The sequence below is a fragment of the Physeter macrocephalus genome, chromosome 11, assembly GCF_002837175.3.
Source record: "Physeter macrocephalus isolate SW-GA chromosome 11, ASM283717v5, whole genome shotgun sequence".
In the NCBI taxonomy this organism is placed as follows: domain Eukaryota; kingdom Metazoa; phylum Chordata; class Mammalia; order Artiodactyla; family Physeteridae; genus Physeter; species Physeter macrocephalus.
The window spans coordinates 121106187-121125799 of record NC_041224.1 but is presented as its reverse complement, the minus strand read 5'-3'; positions in this window follow the sequence as shown (position 1 = coordinate 121125799).

Below are 19613 nucleotides of genomic sequence, written 5' to 3'. Positions count from 1 at the left end.
TGTAAAACAGTTGTACTCCAATAAAGATGTTTAAAAAAAAGAGATAAAATTTAAAAAATAAATAAATAAAATTTCTGTGGATGAAAATCAGCAGATAATTTCCAAAATGAAACCATCAACAAATATCCATATATGCATGTTATTTCATAACACATAGGTAAATATGCAGTGAAACTGCTGACACAGTAGAATAAATTTTCCCCAGGTGACCAGGAGTAGGAAGTTGCAAAGCCAGGGACTTCTGTTTTTCATAATAAGCTTTGTAATTGTTTAAACTACATACATTTATTTGTCAATAAAAATAAAAATTAAGTTTAAAAGTATTTCAAATATAAACTGAAGATTTGATAGAGTCTGAGCTAGCGATAGTTCCGTCTCTTAATCTTTTATTTTCTTAAAACAAAGGTAATATATGTCCTTAAAATGAAATTAAAAATTAGAGAAATGTATAACTTGGAAAGTGAAAGTCCTGGAATTCCACACCACTCAGAGAAAGCCACTATAAACAGTTTAATGTATAATACCTCCAAAATATATTTTTTCCCAAAAAACAATCATACTATAGAAAATTTGCAACTTGTACTTGTTTATTCTCTAACAGATCTTGGACATCCTTTCATGTCAGTGTTTATAGTTTTAACAGATATATAATATTTCATATTCTGGGTATATATCACACATAAAATGTTCATTGTATGATCTACTATAGCATGTTAAATTTTTTGTTTATTGATCTTTTCCATTTTTCAACAATATTTAAATGACTATTCCTTACATATATCTTTGTGTAATTCTAAGAGTGCTTCAGCAGTAGAAATTTTTAAAGTGCAAATACTGGTTCAAAAGATATAAGCACTTTACATTTTAATGGATATTGCTAAATAATCCTTCAAAAACGTTATAACTTTGGGTAGTCCCACCAACATTAGAAGGACTATTTAGCTACAGATCCTTATTCTTATTAGACATTAGTAGTATGTATCTACAAAGAATTTTCATATATGATGCTAGGGATTCCATTGTGTCCCCCAAAATTCATATATTGAACCTACCCCTCAATGTGATTGTATGTGAAGACAGGGCATATGAAGAGGTGATTAAAGTTAAATGAGGTCATAAGGGTGGGGCCCTGATCTGATAGGGCTGTTGTCACCAGGGCTCTTTCTCGGCCATGTAAGGATACAGTGAGAAGGCAGCCCTCTGGCAAGCCAGGAAGAGAGCTCTCACCAGAAACCAAGCCCGCTGGTCCTTGGTCTTGGATTTTCTAGACTCCAGAACTGTAAGAAAATAAATCTCTGGTATTTAAGTAGCGCAACTTGTGTTTTCTTATGACAACCTAAGCGGACTAATAGATATGGCATTTCATTTAAAACTCCTATCAATGCATTGAGGTACCACTATCTCTAATTTACAGATGAGGAAATTAAGAACTTGCCCAGGTCAGGTGGTTTTTAAGTGGTGCTGCAGAGAGTAGAATGCAGTTCTTTTGACTTATAGTCATGTAATCCTTTTCACTAGAGAAGAGTAGTCTTGTTTATTACAATTCCAGCTCACTTGGTAGCTTCTACTATGGGAAACCTAATGAAATCATAAAATGATTGAGCTGGAAAGGTCTTTGGAGATTATCTAGTCCAGCAAAGGAAGTGAGGCCCTGAAAGACAGAGTAATTAACCCAAGATCATGCAGCTAGTTCATGGAAAAACAGGGATTGAAATTCAATTTGACTTCAGTTTAGTGTTCTTTAATTCTGACACACTCATATTTCAGAGTTATATTTTTTAATGTACAAATTATTCCTTGCTATGGGAAAATCTATAAATACAGTTATTTTGCAGGTCACAAACTTTATCTTATGAAATAGAGGTTGCCCTTTAAAATCCCAATTGAATTTATTTTCTGATGCCCTTTGATTAAAGTGATGTAGCAGGTAATGGCCAAAGCTTGTTTCAATTTTTTTTTAAACACGATCAAGACTAATTATTTTCTATATGGCTCTACTACAGGACTTCCACATCTTTTGTTTCCACACTAATTAAGGGACTGAAGGCTTCCACATCTCTTGTTTCCACGCTAATTAAGATGCTGATTTCTTCAGTCTTTGGATATGTGCAACAGTAGATTAGAGTTGTGCCTGCTTCCTGTATAACAGCAAAATGGATCACACTGCTGCCAGGAGAGTTCCATTAGTGTCATAAATCTTAGAAGTACTGTACATATTCTGAGGATGAAGTGCAATATTCAGAAGGCAGTACAGCAATTTTCTGGTGATCGATACCCCCACCAGGACAAAAAAAAGAATCTCAGCGGAGAGCCACAGATTATCCTCAAGATTAGCAAAGTAAGAAATGCTTTTTGAAAGTAATTATTTTCCCCCTACAAAGTGGTATAGAATTTTTTAAATTATTATTTTAGTTTTTTTTTCAAATTTAGTTTTGGCGTTTTGTTTCATAGAATATCAGAGTTAAATTGAAATTGGCAAAGAAAAGAAGCCAGTCACTTCATAACTCTTTTCTACCTCCCTGCAATATAGCACATTCAGTAGCTTGGTGATTCTATGGAATACTTGGTGTGAAACTGTGGTATGAGTAGAGGAACTAAAAGGTAACATTGATTCACTGAATGTTTCCAAGACTTAGTAGAACCTTGGACTAGAAACAGCCTGAGGATATCTGATTCATGTTTTTTCTAGTGTCCACGGGAAAAATTGAGCTTTTAAAAATCTTTTAACGATACCATTAAGTATTTACTCAATCAAGTATGAGCTGCACTTATTTTTAGTGAAATAAACACAATTATAAAATTATTCCAAGTAACACTATCCACAGGAAGCTGATTACCAAACGATTTTGTTGTTCAAAACACAATGTTTTTCTCCACACAGAAAAGCATAAAACAGAAGAAGAAAGGCAACAGGAAGTAGGATGGTGGAGGGAAGAGAGAACTGGCAACCCTCTCTGCACATCACAATCATTTGTCGGGGGAGGAAGCTTTTCTAAAACACAGGTACCCACACTCCACCCAGGGCTTCTGATTAAACTAGTCTGGATTGGGGCCAGGCATGAATCTCATGCACAACTTAGGTTGAAAACCACTATGATAAGAGAATGAACAAGCAGATGTGAAGGCACATGAGGTATCTCAATGACCTTGGGAGAACTGCAGAGAATGGACGCTCCTGTCATCTGAGGGTTGGCATTATTCTAGGGACATGGTGTCCAACCCCCAAAGACAGATAATGATGATCTTGGAGTCTTGGAAAGGAAACAATTGGCTGTGCTGCCTGCTTGTTGTCTGAGCTTGAGTGAGTTACTTAACAGTTGGTGTCTCAATTTTCCCATCTGCAGAAAGGAAATGATAATACTATCTGTCTCACGAGGTTATCATTAGGATAAAATGAGATCATCCACATAAACAGTGTCGCTCAGTGTCTAGCACATAATAAGTTCCCAGTACACGTTATCTACCCCATCGGGAGAAAGTAAGGAGATCATTTCTTTGCCTTTTAAGTACTTACTAGCTGAGGTATTTACCAAAAATGAATGTTCAACCAAGCTGTGCTGCATATATTGTGGAATGAGAAATGAAAAGCAAGTAGAAGTGGTCGTGATGAAGCCCTCATCACAACTGCAATCAGATTGCAGCAGCATCCCTCACGCAGTGCCTCACCTGCCACAGCAAAGAGCGTTGGATGGTACAGTAACAACCTCTCTAAGAGAAAGACAGAGTAGCTGGAGCAAGTGTGTGTGTGTGTGTGTGTTGTTACTGTTGTTGTTGAAGTTGAGAAAACTTGAGTAGATCTATAGACTGAAAGGAAAGAGCCAAAAAAGAGGAAGTGGGGAAAGTGCAGATGAGGGAGAGGTGTTTGATGGAACAAGAACCTTGAAATTGCAGGAACTCATGTGGCAGGATCAGCCTCTGATGGAGCAGAGCACAGTCCTCCACTGAGATGGAAGGAAAGAGCATTAGAAAGCCATAAAAGCAGATAAATATGTAGGCAGGGCAGGAGAGTGAGCGGAGCAAGGTCTCCCTTGTTGGTCCTTATTTTGTCTGTGAAATACGAGCTGAGGTAGTCTGCAGAGGTTGGAATGAGAGGAGGAGAGGAAGGGAGCATAAGGGCTTTAAATAGCTGCTGGGGAGGTCCCAAGAGCTCCAAAGTATCGCTTACTGCAGTAAGTCATTTAGATGGTATTCTTGATTTGTCTTCTTGGCAGATTATTGACAATTTGCAGCCTTTTGGAGATAATTAGTTTTCCAAACAGATCCCACTCTGGGAGAATCAATTGCAATCTTTTAATGCAGGCTTTTATGAATAGCAATAAAACATTCTGCCATCTAACCATAAAGAAGAGACTCACATAAAGTCCTCCCTTCATTGAAAAGGGAGATGTTATCTTCTAAAACTAAGCTGCAAAATATCCTTGCCTCCATACATTGTGAGTTCCTATTAAATAACTGTTTTGGTGGCAGAGGTAGAGGTTAAAAGCTGCAGTTTTTAAAACTGAGATTTTTATTTCTATTTCTAAATAATTAAACTTGCTTCTCTTTTGAAGGAGGAACACGATATTTTTTAATGAAAACAAACTATACAAGAAATACAAAAATAAAAAAGTTAAAAATGTAAATATACATATGCCAAAAGCCAACCACTTTTCCATTTTTCTGACTTAACCCTTAACCAAAAAAAAATGTATTTCATGGAGTTTAAGCTAATGAATAAAAGGTCAAAGAGCTGAGGAAAGATAATAAAAAGAAGCATAAAAACAATTGAGAAAGATGAGGAAAGCATTGGAGCAAACCACTTTGCAGATGGAATTTATGCTGAAGCCCATAGGCAGGCCAGAACTGGAAAATACAGTTGAAAGCTCAAAAGATAGAGCGATAAGGAAACATAGTAAAGGGCATGCAACAGCCCTTCAGGGTCTAATCACAAGTGCCCAAGACAATTAGAGCTTTAACAAAATATAGCACTGCTTCAGAGAAAGTCAAAAACAAAATGAAAGTGCTTGCCTCCAAAAGGAATCAGACCCATCTGATCTGGAAAAAAAAAGAAAATTATAATGTAGAAAGAATGATTGCTTTTTTATTTATCAATACTCAGTGTCTCTCTAATATCTGTTGTTACATTTTTCCTTCATGTCATTATGTAATTCAATTCAACAAAAATATTTAAATTACTTGAACCCAGGCCATGAAAATATGTATAAGGTATATATATACACATGTACAGGAGGTATAAATTCCTTCTTTTTGTTTTTTCATTAGAAGATCTATATGTAATAATCTGTAGTAGGTTATATTATTGTTCAAAACTATGGACTGCCTGCCACTCCCTGCAGGAAGATTATACTTTCTCACTGCATTGATTTCAGGTTTGGCCATGTGACCTGCTCTGTCCAATTAAATGTGAGCAGAAGTGACATGTATCTGTGCAGAAGTGAGTAAACATAGCAGACCTGAGGTGGTTAGGCTTAGAAAGGCCCACTTTCAAGGCTGGCCCTTGGCTGGTGTTGGGGAGTTTGGTTTCAGGAATGTTCCCATCATTCTCTGGTAAGATGAGCTCACTGTACCTAAACTAAACTATTTGCACAGTGTGGCTTATGCTGAACACAGGGTCCCCTTCTTGGAGTCCAGAATTGTGGTATGTGCTAGGCAGAGGGTACCCATGGGAATATCCTCCAGTAAAACTCTTGGGTGGTGAGTCTCTAATGAACTTCCCTAGCAAACAACACTTCAGACATGTCTTCACAATTTGATGCTGGAAGAACTAAGCCCATCCTGTGTGACTCCGCTGGGAGAGGGCTCTTGAAACTTGTGCCCGGTTTTCTCCAGACTTTGCATCATGCGCCTTTTCCTTTGCTGATTTTGCTTCATATGTTTTCACTGTAATAAATCACCACCGTATGAGTATATGCTGTGAGTTTAGTGAGTCCTTCTAGTGAGTCACCATGTCTAGGGGTGAGCTTGGGGACCCCTGACACAGTGTCACTTCCAGGAAGTCCTTCACAGCTTTTTCTCCTCTCTCATGATAAGTGTCACTGCTCCAGCTAGAGGCTGCTCTGCCTTCCGGGTCTCAGAGTGAAGATGACATGACAAAGCCAGAGCCAACCTGAAACTGACTCACATGAGGCTTTAAGACTTTGGAGTTTCCATTACCACAGCAAAACCTAACCTTTTCTGGCTGATCTGTAATTCCAGTGATACATTTGCACAGTTCTTTTGTGCTCCCAAAACTTTGTCTCACATTATTTACTTTGACCATCCCAAAACCATATGAAGTGTGGAGGCCAGTGGTGATATTTCTATGCTAAAGACTAGCTGGATCCTTCTCTTGTTCCCCAATAACATGACATTAAATAAACAAATCTCTAGTCAATTTGAAGCATAGTTCCATGGAGTTGCCTGTGTAAAAAGCAGACGAATAGCAAGTTAGTCACTGCAATCTGGAGCCCTCACAGTTACAACTTTCTACTTGAGGTTCCTCTTAGTGTTTACTATTTTATTTTTTTGGTTTTTTTCTGTCCATAGCACCTTAACAGGCATAGGTGTGTTTCCAGGCCTCTGGTTGTCCATCAGTTTAATCTGCTCTGGTTGTTAAGTTTCCTTGAGATGATCTTGTAGAACTACTAAATTAGATATAATTTATGTCACATAGCTTGTATTTTAAGTCATACTGAACCAAACATAATTCTCAAATTTGGAAAAACTCAATTTATTAATTATCTATTGCTGTGTAACAAATTACTCCAAAATATATTGGCTTAGAACAACAATAAGCATTCATTATCTCATACGACTTCAGTCCATCAGGAATTCAGGAAAATCTTAGCTGAGTGGTTTTGGCTCAGGACTTCTCATCAGTTTGCAGTCAAGATTTTGACCAAGGCTGCAGTCCACTTTAGGCTTGACTGGGACTGGAGGATCTGCTTTTATGGTGGCTTGTTTACATGGTTGGCAAGTTAGTGTTGTCTGTTGCCAAGAGGCCTCAGTTCCTCACCACATGTGTTTTCCATAGGGCTGCTTGAGCATCCTTTGGGTATGACAGCTGGCTTCCTGGAGGTCAAGTCATCCAAAAGAAAACAGGGAGGAATCCACAATGCTTTTTATGACTTTATCCTGGAAGCCATACACCATCACTTCTACCACATTTTATTCATTAGAAGTGCATCACTAAGTCTAGCTCACATTCAAAAGGAGAGAAATTAGACTCCACCTTCTGAAAAGTGGAGTGTCAAAGAATCTGTGAACATATGTTAAAACCATTGCATGCATGTAAGTAATTATTGCTGTTCATCAATATGTGCAATTCTCCCTGACTCTGGGCACACTGTAGACAGTGAATTGCCTGCCTCCTCATGTTAGGTGGGGCCGTGTGACTAGATCTGGTCAATGGGTTGTGAGTAGACTACTCAATAAATACTTCTGGAAAATTGGCTATCTATACAGAAAAAGATAAGCCATTCTTACTTTATGTCATTCACAAAAATAAAATGCAGATGAATTAAAGAATTAAAGAAGAAAATCAGTAACATGAAAACTTTCAAAGAAAGTTTATAATATTTTATGACATTGGAGGAGATAAGAATTTCTTAAGACACAGAAAATATAAAGATAAAATTTCTCTTCAACAAAAGACATAGCCAACAAAGTGAAAGGTAAGACACAAATTAGAAGAGGACAAACGCAACCCATGTAATTAGCAAAGAATCCAGGGTATATACAGAAGTCATAGAAAACCGTAAGGAAAAATAACAGACCAGTAAAAATAAATAAACAATGCATACAGTAAGACAAGTCACAGAAGGGGAGATGAAGGACTTTCAATGTCACTAATAAACCAGGGAAATGCAAAATAAGCTACAATGCGGTACTATTTCACACTTGTCATATTAGCAAAAATTAATCAATCTAAGAGTACAAACTCTTAGCCAGGTAGCTATTACTGAATAGCTGTGAATGTAAATTGAATATAAATTGGTACAAGCATGATGGAGAGCAATTGAACTACAGCCAATAAAATTTAAAATGTAAGTAGTCTATGACCCAGAAATTCCACTTTTATTTCCACCTTCCTGACCTTGGAGAAGCACAGGGGATATGTGCACAAGAAGACATGTGTGAGGATGCTCACTGAAGTACTATTCAGAATAATAAGAACCTGGAAATAACTTGACCATTTCTCAAATGTAAAATGGAATACAATATAGCAGTTAAAATAAACGAACTAGATCTCCATTTACCAACATGGCAAATGTACCATGTTAGTAAAAATCTCAAAAATCAATAATAAGTGAAAAACCAATTTGCAAAATGGCATTCATAATGTGATTCAATTTATGTAAATTTTAAAACATGTAAAACAATACCATATAGTGTTACTGAATAAAGACATATGTAGAAAAGATTAAAAACCCTGTATGCATTTCAAGGTTGAGCTTACTTCTGCGGAAAAAAATATGCAGAAGGATTGGGGAGTGGAAGAGGGGTGGTTTGCTGTATCAGGCATATTTTTTCCTATTTTTAAAAAAGAGATGTGAAGCAGATATAGCAAAATGTTACCATTTGCTTAATACTGGTAGTGAATGCAGGTTGTTATTTTCCATAATTTTCAGTGTGTTTGAAGAATTTCAAATTTGAACACTAAAATTTTATTTTAAGAAAACCACTGGACTAGATTATCTCAATTTCTTATTATTTTAAAATCTGTGATTCTAATGGGTACAGGGGTAATCCCTAAATCATGAGTGATTCGTAAGATCCTGGGCTTTAAAAATTAACCTTCACTAGCAACTCCTGTAAGATGAATTCTGTATATGACATACCAAAGCCACCATCCCTGGAGCAAGACTCACTGATGCCTGTGGCCCAGGAAAGTCTTCAGGCCACCCAAAGTTCTGTCCCTTTACAACAAGATAGTGCCATTATTTCGGTTCCGGAAAATATCCTTCAAATCATTTATCTGTATCTCCTTGAAAGAACAAAAATGGTTTGCACTCTACTGAGTGTTTCTAGCTGATATAGTAAAAGTCTCTGTTTTGACAGAGATAGGTTCAAGGTATTCAATTCTCTCTTTCCCAAAAAACCAATCCAATCACATTTGAATTTATTAGGAATGAAAAATACACATAAATCTCCATCATCTCCTAATTTCCCAAGGTTTTGGAAAGAGTGGAAAACATATGAATTATACTTTGATTATAATTGTCACTTCCTGGACACAGCTGGATTACGAGAAACTGTGAAATTGCTTAAATTTTTAAAAAATTCCAACAGTTCTAGTTTTGCTGACAAGAGAAAAGTCCAACTTTCTCCCACAGGAAAGAATCCTGTTATGTTTCTAACCACATTTGGAGCTGGATGGGACTGAATAATGTAGATAAGCCTCCAGTCTACCAGATGTTTATCCTGAATAAATCTCCAAACTTTGAAGGGACTGCCTGGGAGTTAAGCTTTTCAGCTTTGAGCTTGAGTTGGCCAATAATGAACAATAAAATAGAAAGTTGATCCATTTCCCAGTCTTTCACATCATTACAGTACAATACCAAGAGCAACATTAATTTAATCTACAATGTTTCTGCACTGGGTGTGATTGCATATGTGTGAATGAGTATGTGTATGTGTACCATTGTGAAAAAAGATCTCCATCCAAGGACTCAGAATTGCTCCTTCTCAATAGCAGAGGTTTGCAAGTCTCCACAATATGGACAGTGTTTTGGATTTGGGCCAAATAACCAGGGAAGAAATTACTGAATTATCCTAGTCATAAATTGTCATTTCTAATGAGTCTAATCCTCATGATTATTTCTTTAAATCTCTTTCTTTTATTTGTCCATCATTCTTTTGTTCAATAGCAAATCAATATTTACTGAGTACCTACCCTGAGAAGATTCTATACAGGGCATTTCACAGTCAAGCCTATGAGATTATAAAGCAACATGTCATTTCCTGTTTTCCATATCAGTTAAGCTGCAGGAAAATTAAGTCACAGAACTCTTAGTGAAAGATATGATCTCAGTCCTATTTTCTGATCCCTGGTAATACTGGTGGTGATAATTCTCCATCACTGTAGTCAATTACAGCCAGTAACTCAGCAAAATTACACAATGTGACAATAAGAGGAAATAAAAATGATTTGTAAAGCAAGAATTCATCACATTTTTGGGAAAAAATGAACAGTACCCTGAAATGAAAACCATTAGAAGAGAAATGCATTTCATTAGCCTGGTTTTCCAAGGATGGTTAGGTTATAAAACTAGTTTGCTTTGTTTTAATTCTTTTCCTCCACCCTCTGTCATATAACCTCATGCTGCTATCGGTGTTCTATGATTGTTTTGGAATCTTTATGAGAAGAGAGAAAAAGGAAACCCGAAACATTGTTTTGGACTATTGTTAAACATAATGAATTATATTGGACCCTTCATTTACTTTCCCTAGGAAATTTCAACTGAAACCCCAACCTCCTCTTACTTCACAAGCACACTTTCTATAGTTGTACAATGACCATATGGGTCCATATGCAGTACCATATGATGGTATTAATTTTCAGACTGTCACCATACTCATGACAAAAACAGCGGAAGACTGAAAATGTATGTGCCTGCGTGGGTGTGTATGAGTGTGTTATCATGTGTGTTTCCATGCCACACATGTAGAGAGAGACAGAAAAAAAAGAGAAAAAGAAATAGGAAAACAAGAAGTAAGTGGGGAAACTATTCGAAAAAAATAATACAGCAAAAATCCTTCTTGAATTACTCTATACCAATTGAAATTTATGGTAGAAATTCACCATGAGGTAAAAAGAGAAAGACCTGGAAATGACTTCTTTTTTAAATAAATGAACTGAACTGAAAAAGAACTGGTAGTTCTTTTTAACATGGAAATAGTTGTAAAACTATCAATAAAGTTAAAATTCTATGAATAAAGTGGTCTGAGAGATCATCTTTAAATATGGTTTGGAATGCCAACACTGCCAACATTGCAGAGGGTTTCAGTGTGTTCTCTTTCCATGGTCCAAGGTGGTTGGTGCTCTGTATCCCCGGTTCTGTTGCCAAAGATTCAACCAACTGTGGATCAAATATATTAAAAAAAATAATTCCAGAAAGTTCCAAAAAGCAAAACTTGAGCTTGCTACAAGTCCAGCACCTATATATACAGCATTTATATTGTATTAGGTATTACAAGTAATCTAGAAATGATTTAAAGTATGTGGGAGGATGTGTGTAGGTTATATGCAAATACTAAGCCATTATATATAAAGGACTTGAGCATCGAGGATTTTGGTATCCATGGGAGTGTCCTGGAAAAAACCCCTGGCAGATACCGAGGGATGACTGTATTTTAAGATTATTTTCAGAGATACCTGAAGCCTTTAACTGCTCTGTTTTCTGACTCTAATATCAGAACAATGAAATAAAGAAAATCCAGAATCTGCAAGTTAAAAGGGAATACACACCCTGGTGGGAAAACTATAGAATAACCAATACAGTAACACAATTTGGTAAAACTATTAGACTTCAAGTTTGAGAATGTACTATGATCCAGGCCAAAAAGCAAGCTACTAAAGGCTGAATACAAACAGTATGGCCTTGGATTATTAATAAAGAACTTTCATATTTTAGATGATAAGGAAACTATTATGTATGTGTGGAAAATATCTAAAGGATATGTACTGTATCCATTTAGTGGTATTGTACAGGTGATCTTTGGGGGTTGGAATGTGATCTTGTGATTTTGTTTTTGCTTATTTTTATTTTCTAATCTACTGCAATGTGTATGTATTGCTTTGTAGAAATAAAATGTTGTTAAAAATAAAAGTAAAATAGCAAAATCATAAAAAACAGATAAGAAGAAGATAGTGGAGCACACTCGAAAAGAAAGGAAACAAGACACAAGAAAATTATATGAATAAAATAGTTTGATTTTTAAATCGACATTCATGTATTTTGAGGAGAAAAGTAGAATTACAAAATCCAAAAAACCCCAATAAATAATTGGACAAGCCACTTAAAAATGAGAGACACTAAGCACTGAATTATTTTGAAAACAGATATATGTTAAATAAATTATAGATACAGCATATAATTATACCAGTATTACGAAGTAAAATTAAAAGTTATAATTTAACTAACAAAATTTAGGAAATGAGCTCCAGAAGATAGGACAAAAAGACTGAGATTTCTTCATCTTTCATAGGGTGGAGTCACTAGCTTCTATCTGTGGATGATAAAGTAATAGTAACTTAAGGATGTTCAAATGTATAAATATACTCCCAGGAAAAGCAAAAAAATAAAAAAATAGAAGAAAAAAAGGGTTGATAATACCCCCAAATTACTTTAGAAAATTATGATAATTATAATGCCACTAATCAGAATTTTTGTAATCTACCTAAAGCAATATTCAGTGGAAATTTATACCATGTTATTCAAGAATAAATACTAAAAATATATTAATAAAGTTAAAAAATCAATACAGGAAAAAATATCAAAGGTAAGATAAAAAGTAAAAATTATTTCTATAATGTAAATAAAATAAGAGAAATAATGAACAAAAACAAGAGGCGGTTCTTGGAGCAGTGGAGAAAACAACATGAAAATATATAAACTGCCAGCAAATCTTAAAAAAAAAAAAAAGGAAAAAAAGCACAAATTTGCAAAGTTAGAAATAAAAAATGGAAAATAATTAGCAAAAATATTTTGTAAAACTCTTCATATAAATTTGAAATATCTGAAAAAACTAAATACCATTTCTATACAATTTTAGAGAAATATTGCTAAAATTAATTCCAGAAAGCTAAAATTGACTAGTTACATTTGAGAATCTGATCAGATTCTGATGAGTCTGATAAGAATTTACCCTCTAATGAGAAAAGTCCAGAATGTTTTAAAAAATAAAAAAAGTTGAATATATCTGTGAATGGGACAGATTATTTCAGTGTTATTTACATTGTTCCAGAACATAACTAGTGAAGGAACGTCTCAAAATGCTTTTTCCTAAGGCAGCATAATATTAACACCCAAACTAGACAAAATAGCCCACAAAAAGGACAACAGACCAATCTCATTTACAATGAATAACAATGAAAAATATTCAAAATAAAACTTAGCAACTACATTTCAGTAGCACATTTAAAGATCAATGCACCATAAACAAGTTAAGTACGTTTTATTCAGAAACATAAGCATGATCTATGGAAACTAATAATAGGAAACCAGTTAATATAATTCATCATAATAGGTAAAGTAAAAAAACATGTTATCATTTCTGTACATAATAAAAAATACTGTTTAGTAAAATGCAAAAATTCCTGGCTAAATTTGGAAGATATCCTTTAACAACTTGTATACAATTGATAACAGATTTACTAGATGCCTACAGCAAAGAGTCTTTTAATCGTTAAACATCAACAGCTTACCCATTAAGTCAAGAACAAGGTAAAAATTTTTTAAATGTATTATTCAACATTGTTCTGAAAGTACCAATCAATTCAATTATCTAAGAGGAAAAACATAAGAGTTTTAGAGGAAAAGAGTGGCAAAATTATCTACAGATGATATAACTGTTATCTGAACAACACTAGAGAATCAAAAGAAAGAGAGAATGAATGAATGAATGAGAGAGAGGGGAGGGGAAGAAAGAAAGAGAATGAGAGAAAGAAAGAGGGAAAGAAAGCAGGGGAGGGAGGGGAAAAGGAAGGTGAGAGGGAAGGAAGAAAGGAAAGGAGGGAGGAAGAAAGGAAAGAAACAACAAAATATTTGTTAGTTGTTACAAAACTGGTATCCTAAAAATCCAATTGCTTTCCTGTATGAAAACTGGGACTTCCCTGGTGGCACAGTGGTTAAGAATCCACCTGCCAATGCAGGGGACATGGGTTCTATCCCTGGTCCGGGAAGATCCCACATGCCACGGAGAAACTAAGCCTGTGCGCCACAACTACTGAGCCTGAGTGCCACAACTACTGAAGCACGCATGCCCTAGAGCCCACACACCTCAACTACTGAGCCCATGTGCTGCAACTACTGAAGCCGTGTGCCTAGAGCCCCGTGCTCTGCAACAAGAGAAGCCACCGCAATGAGAAGCCCGCGCACCACAACAAAGAGTAGCCCTCGCTCGCCGCAACTAGAGAAAGCCTGAGCACAGCAACGAAGAGCCAACGCAGCCAAAACTAAAATTTAAAAAAAGAAACTATAACCATTTGAAAAATAGCACAGTGTAAGGGAAGATCCTATTTACCAACAACAACACTCATGTACACACAAACATTCATGTATGACTTGATAATAAAAAAAGAAATGGGTAGGGAACCTCAAAATTTTCTTAGTCATAAAAAATATGAACTAATGGAAATATATACCTATTCTTGGTAGGTATATATTTCAATAATAAATATTACAATAAAATATTCAATAATAAATATTACAGTTTCCTATAAATTAAATATTTGGTGTGATATCATTAACAATAACAACATTTTTTTGTAAAGAGACAAATTATTTTTCATCTTTAATTGCTGGAGGACATTATGCTAAGTGAAGTAAGCCGGACACTAAAAATACTACTGTATGATCTCCCTTACATGTGGAATCTAAAAAAGTTGATCCATAGAAGCAGAGTATAACAATGGTTTCCAGAAGCAGGGAGGTGGGGAAAATGGGGAGATGCTGATCAAAGGGTACAAAGTTGCAGCTGTGTAGGATGAATAAATTCTAGAAATCTAATGTGCAGCATAGTGCCTATAGTTAATAATACCATATTGCATACTGGAAATTTGCTAAAAGAGTAGCTATCAGGTGCTTTCACCACATATACACAAACACAAATGATAACCATGTGAGGAGATGGATATATTAAATAGCCTGACTGTAGTAATCACTTCACTATGTACACGTATATCAAGACATCATGCTATATACCTCAAATATATACAATTTTTATTTTAAAAATAAAATTTTAAATAAAGTTTAGTTGGAAAAAATAAATATGTGAGAATAGCCAGAAAATTCTGGGAAAAAAAAACCCAGTAATGAAGGGGCAGGGGTGGGGAGCAGAGGGAAAGCCTAGGTAGCCAGATTATGGAGTGATTACAAAGAGTACAGAAATATAAACTAGTTAGCTATTTAAAGTAAAAGCCGAATTCTTCCTTCACTCTTGATACAAAAATAAATTCAACTGGTTTAAACTTGGAAGGAAAAAATCATGAGATTATAACCATAATAAAGAATATATCCCAATTTTTCAAAATTCTGAAGTTGAAAAACTTTTTTTTTTTTTCCCGGTACGCGGGCCTCTCACTGCTGTGGCCTCTCCCGTTGCGGAGCACAGGCTCCGGAAGCGCAGGCTCAGCGGCCATGGCTCACGGGCCCAGCCGCTCCGCGGCATGTGGGATCCTCCCGGACCGGGACACGAACCCGTATCCCCTGCCTCGGCAGGCGGACTCTCAACCACTGCGCCACCAGGGAAGCCCGAAAAACTGTTTTAATCAAGACTAGAAAATCCAGAAGCCATAAAAGAATATGCTGGTAAATTGCCCTCATGAAAATTGGAAACTTTTGTGTGGTTAAAACCAAATAGTATAAACAAAGACAAAAGCCAAAAAAACAAATTGAGGGAGAATATTTGTAATATATTCAAAAATAAAAGGCTATTCTCCTTAAAATATAAAACTGTCCTAAAAATCTATAAAGAAAATACCCAAAATCCTTTAGGAAAACATAGATTAATAAGCATTTCACTAAAAAATAAATACATATGGCTTATAAGTAGATGCAAGGATGCCCAATCCTTTTCATAAATAAGTGCAAATTAAAGCAAAATAAACATAGCAGTTTTTAGCTGCCAGATTGGCAATAGTTTGATAGTATACAGTCTTGGCAAGGTTGTGAGGAAAAAGGCATTATCACACACTGGCAGTGGGTGTACACAGTGTCATAACTTCCTTGGAAGTCAGTTTGACAGTATCTATGAAAGCTAGAAGTGTGCATATCTGCCAACTCAGAAATTTGATCTTGAGGAATTTATCCTACAGATAGGCTTTCATATTTGTGCAACTGTAAATGTACCCCAAAAAAGGCTTTGAAGCACAGTTTGACATATTTAAAAAAAATAAAAACAACTGGGAACAATCTAAGTATCAATACAGTTAGAGGGTTAAGTGTGCATGAGCCCTGGGACTCTACTGCCTGGAGTGGTGTCAGGGTGGTTCCAAGACTTACTAGCTCTGTGACCCCAAACAAATGCCTTAAGCGCTTGTGCCTTAGTGTCCTCACCTGTTAAGGTGGTGGTAAAAGAAGTCTCTATTTCATAGAATTGTTGTTGAGAAGAAATGAGTTAATACATATAAAGTTCTTATGACACAATTTGTATCATACATATATAAAGGTATATTTGATATTTTAAATTATAATATTGTCATATTTTAAAAATTATATTTGCAATATTGTGATATTTTAAAATTGTGATATTTTTGAATTATTTTAAATTGTCATATTTTAAAATTATTTTAAAACACTGTAAGCTCATTGTTGATATGAAAAAATCTCCAGGATATATTGTTACACTCAAAAAAATAAGAGAAAACAGAGTGGGTCTTGTGCTCCTAAGTATGTCCAAAAAGATATGTGTTCACGTAAATCTCCAAAATGATATGTGAACATCTAAATGCATCCCACACTCCTCACAGGATGCACAAGAAACTGCTGATGGCTGTTGCCCGTGGGGAAAGGGTTCACGATCTGAGGTCAGAAGCAGATATTTTAGTGTATACTTTTGCATGGCTTGACATTTTTACCTTGGAACTACATTAATTTTGTAATTTAAAAATCTAGGTTGTTATTTTTTTTTTAAGAAACTGAAACAAAGAGCAAATTAGAGAGGTCCTCACATTAAATTATAGTTCTCAGCCTTATTCAGGAATAATGTCACAGTCTACAATTTCCTTTTTCTATTGGATGCCCCTCTGATTACATTACCCATCATAACTCCAGAAAACAGAGCAATTAGTGTCATGAAAACACCTATGTGTTTTGTGATTACAATGCTTAGCAGCTGAGATATCCAAAAAAAATTCCAAGCTTGAAAATAGAAAGCAATAATAGAAAGCACAAATCCTCAGCTCACTCAAACATCCCACAACTGGTTCCTGTACGGAATCCCCTCTGAGTGCACAAATGACTTGCCTTTCCTTAGGCTTCCATTTTTGCATACAATTAAAAGGCTGACTATTTACTAGTAACCTTAAGTGAGCTATTAAAGTTTATTAAAAGTTGAAATCAGTTTAAATTATAGTAATACTCTACAATTCTATTAGCACTCAGTTCTTTCAATAGGGAAATGGACCCCCTCCCCACCAAAAAAGTACACACTTATTATTTCACAGTTTCCATAGGTCAGGATTCTGGACACAGCCTAACTGGGTCCTCTGCTCAGGATCTCACAAGGCTACAAACAAGGTGTCAACTGGACCAAGTTCTCATCTGGAGCCTGGGCTCCTTTTCTAAGCTGATTCAGATTGTTGGAAAAATGTCTTTCCTAGTGATTGTATGATTAAGGTCTTGCTAGCAGTTGGCTGTATACTGCTCCCAGCTCCTATAGGACTCCCTAGGTCCCTGCCACAGGTCCCCCTCCATATAGTGTCCCACTGTATTCGGCTTACTTCTTCCAGGCCAGCAGAAGAAGCTCTCACTCTGGTCTGCTGAGAAGGAGGCTTATATAACCTCATAATCACAGGAGTGACATCCCAGCACCTCTGCCATATAATGTAACCTAATCAAGGGAGTGACATCCCTTTACCATATTCTATTGGCCAAAAGTAACTACATGTCCATCCTGCATTCAAAGGGAAGGATTACACAAAGGTGTGCCTCCCTGGGGTGATCTTAGGGTGTGTCTGCCTTGGCGTTCTACCTGAAAGGCCAGTCAGGAAAGTCTGAGAATTATTATTATTAAAGATATAAGGGGTAAAATAAAATAATTTAATGTGATATACTTACAGATGAGGACAATGCCAACATCTGGCAGAGCCTACAGTGTGATGATGTTGGTTGATACGCTATGTGGTAGTTACAAAATGGTAGTAAATATTTTAGTGGATGAAAAATACTTGGATGGCTATGTTCCATAAACAGTTCCATAAACCGTTTAGATTTTTGCCTTCTATGCCAGCAGGTACATTTTTAAATAAACACACACATACAAAAAGGCCATGCTTCCAGAAAGTATCTATTTTCTACTACAACTCACACCTGACATTTGGATATAATCTCTCTGGGAAATTTTTGGTGTTTTTTTAAAATGTTATTTCTTCAAACCCTGACATTCAGAAGATGGCAGCCACCTGTTCAGAAATAGGTCGGGAGATGATATCCAAGGGCATAGGTGCTTATAGGCTACTGGGCCTCCCTATCGCTCCCTCATTTCCTTTGCAGTCACCTCTGGAGACATGCTCTTTTCTCCAGTCACTGAATTTATTTGAGAGAGATTAGAATTATCAAGTTCAGTTGAGCCCTGGAAGAAGTGATTAGTCACCGTCCCAGAATAAGTATCACTTTTTGCTTAGAAGATGGTTAAAAAAGTAACGATTAAATTCACTTTCTGTAGGAAATTATTATAGGCTGGTTAATAATTCGTATTTATTTATAAGCACAATTTAAGTATGTGCATAGCTTACCCTTGAGAACTATAGAAAGCACAGGCTTAAATAGGCCAAACATTTCCAACAGAGATATGAAGGAAATACATACAGACATCAGTGAATGAGAACACTTCCATATATGGCTTTCCTTCCTGTTTTTGCAAGATTGAACAAAGTCTGGGAGGTACTTTGAAGGCCCCATAACATCTGAGATCAGAGGATCCAATCTATACGAATGCTAAACTGTCACATACAAAACAATGATTGCACTACTTAGAAATGAAGTTGACATTTGAGTGAAATTCCAAGATAAAGCTAAGACATTATCTGTACCTAAATTATCTTTAAATAATCCTTAAATAAAATTTAAATGCTAGGATTGCCTATTCCTGGGTCTTAGATAGATAAATGGAAGCACACATCCTGAAAATGCCATTTACAGTGAATTTTCCCCATAGATTCCTGCTCATACTACCTGAGTTAAAACTCAACTCTTCCACAGTAGCTTTTTGAACGTAGGCAGGTTACTTACAATCTGTAAAATAGGGGTAATTGTACAACCTATAAAGTTCTCCAAATTTGAAGAGATATTGTAATGCAATTGTTTTTAACACAGTGCCTTGTATGTACATAGTAAGTGCTCATTAAATGCTATTAAAATAACACTATATAGAAAAAACGATTAAGTCAGAATCTTGTGTGGACAAGTCTCTGCTATCTCATTCGTGGGTTTTGAAGGGAGACGGTTTGAGTCTTGAAATACAAAATAACAATGCTGATAGATGTAAACATTTCTCTATGTGATAAAATTATGCTGCTCTTCTTTAAACGGTACCTGCATTTTACACAATTGAAAAAAAAAAGTTATTTTCTAAAGTTTCTGTTTCATGACTGCTGAAAAAGTCCAAAGAGAATTTTCAGGGGGCAAAAATCTGAGTCAGAGAAGAAAGACACATGCAGCCACCTCTTACTCCTGGTGAGAAAACTGCTG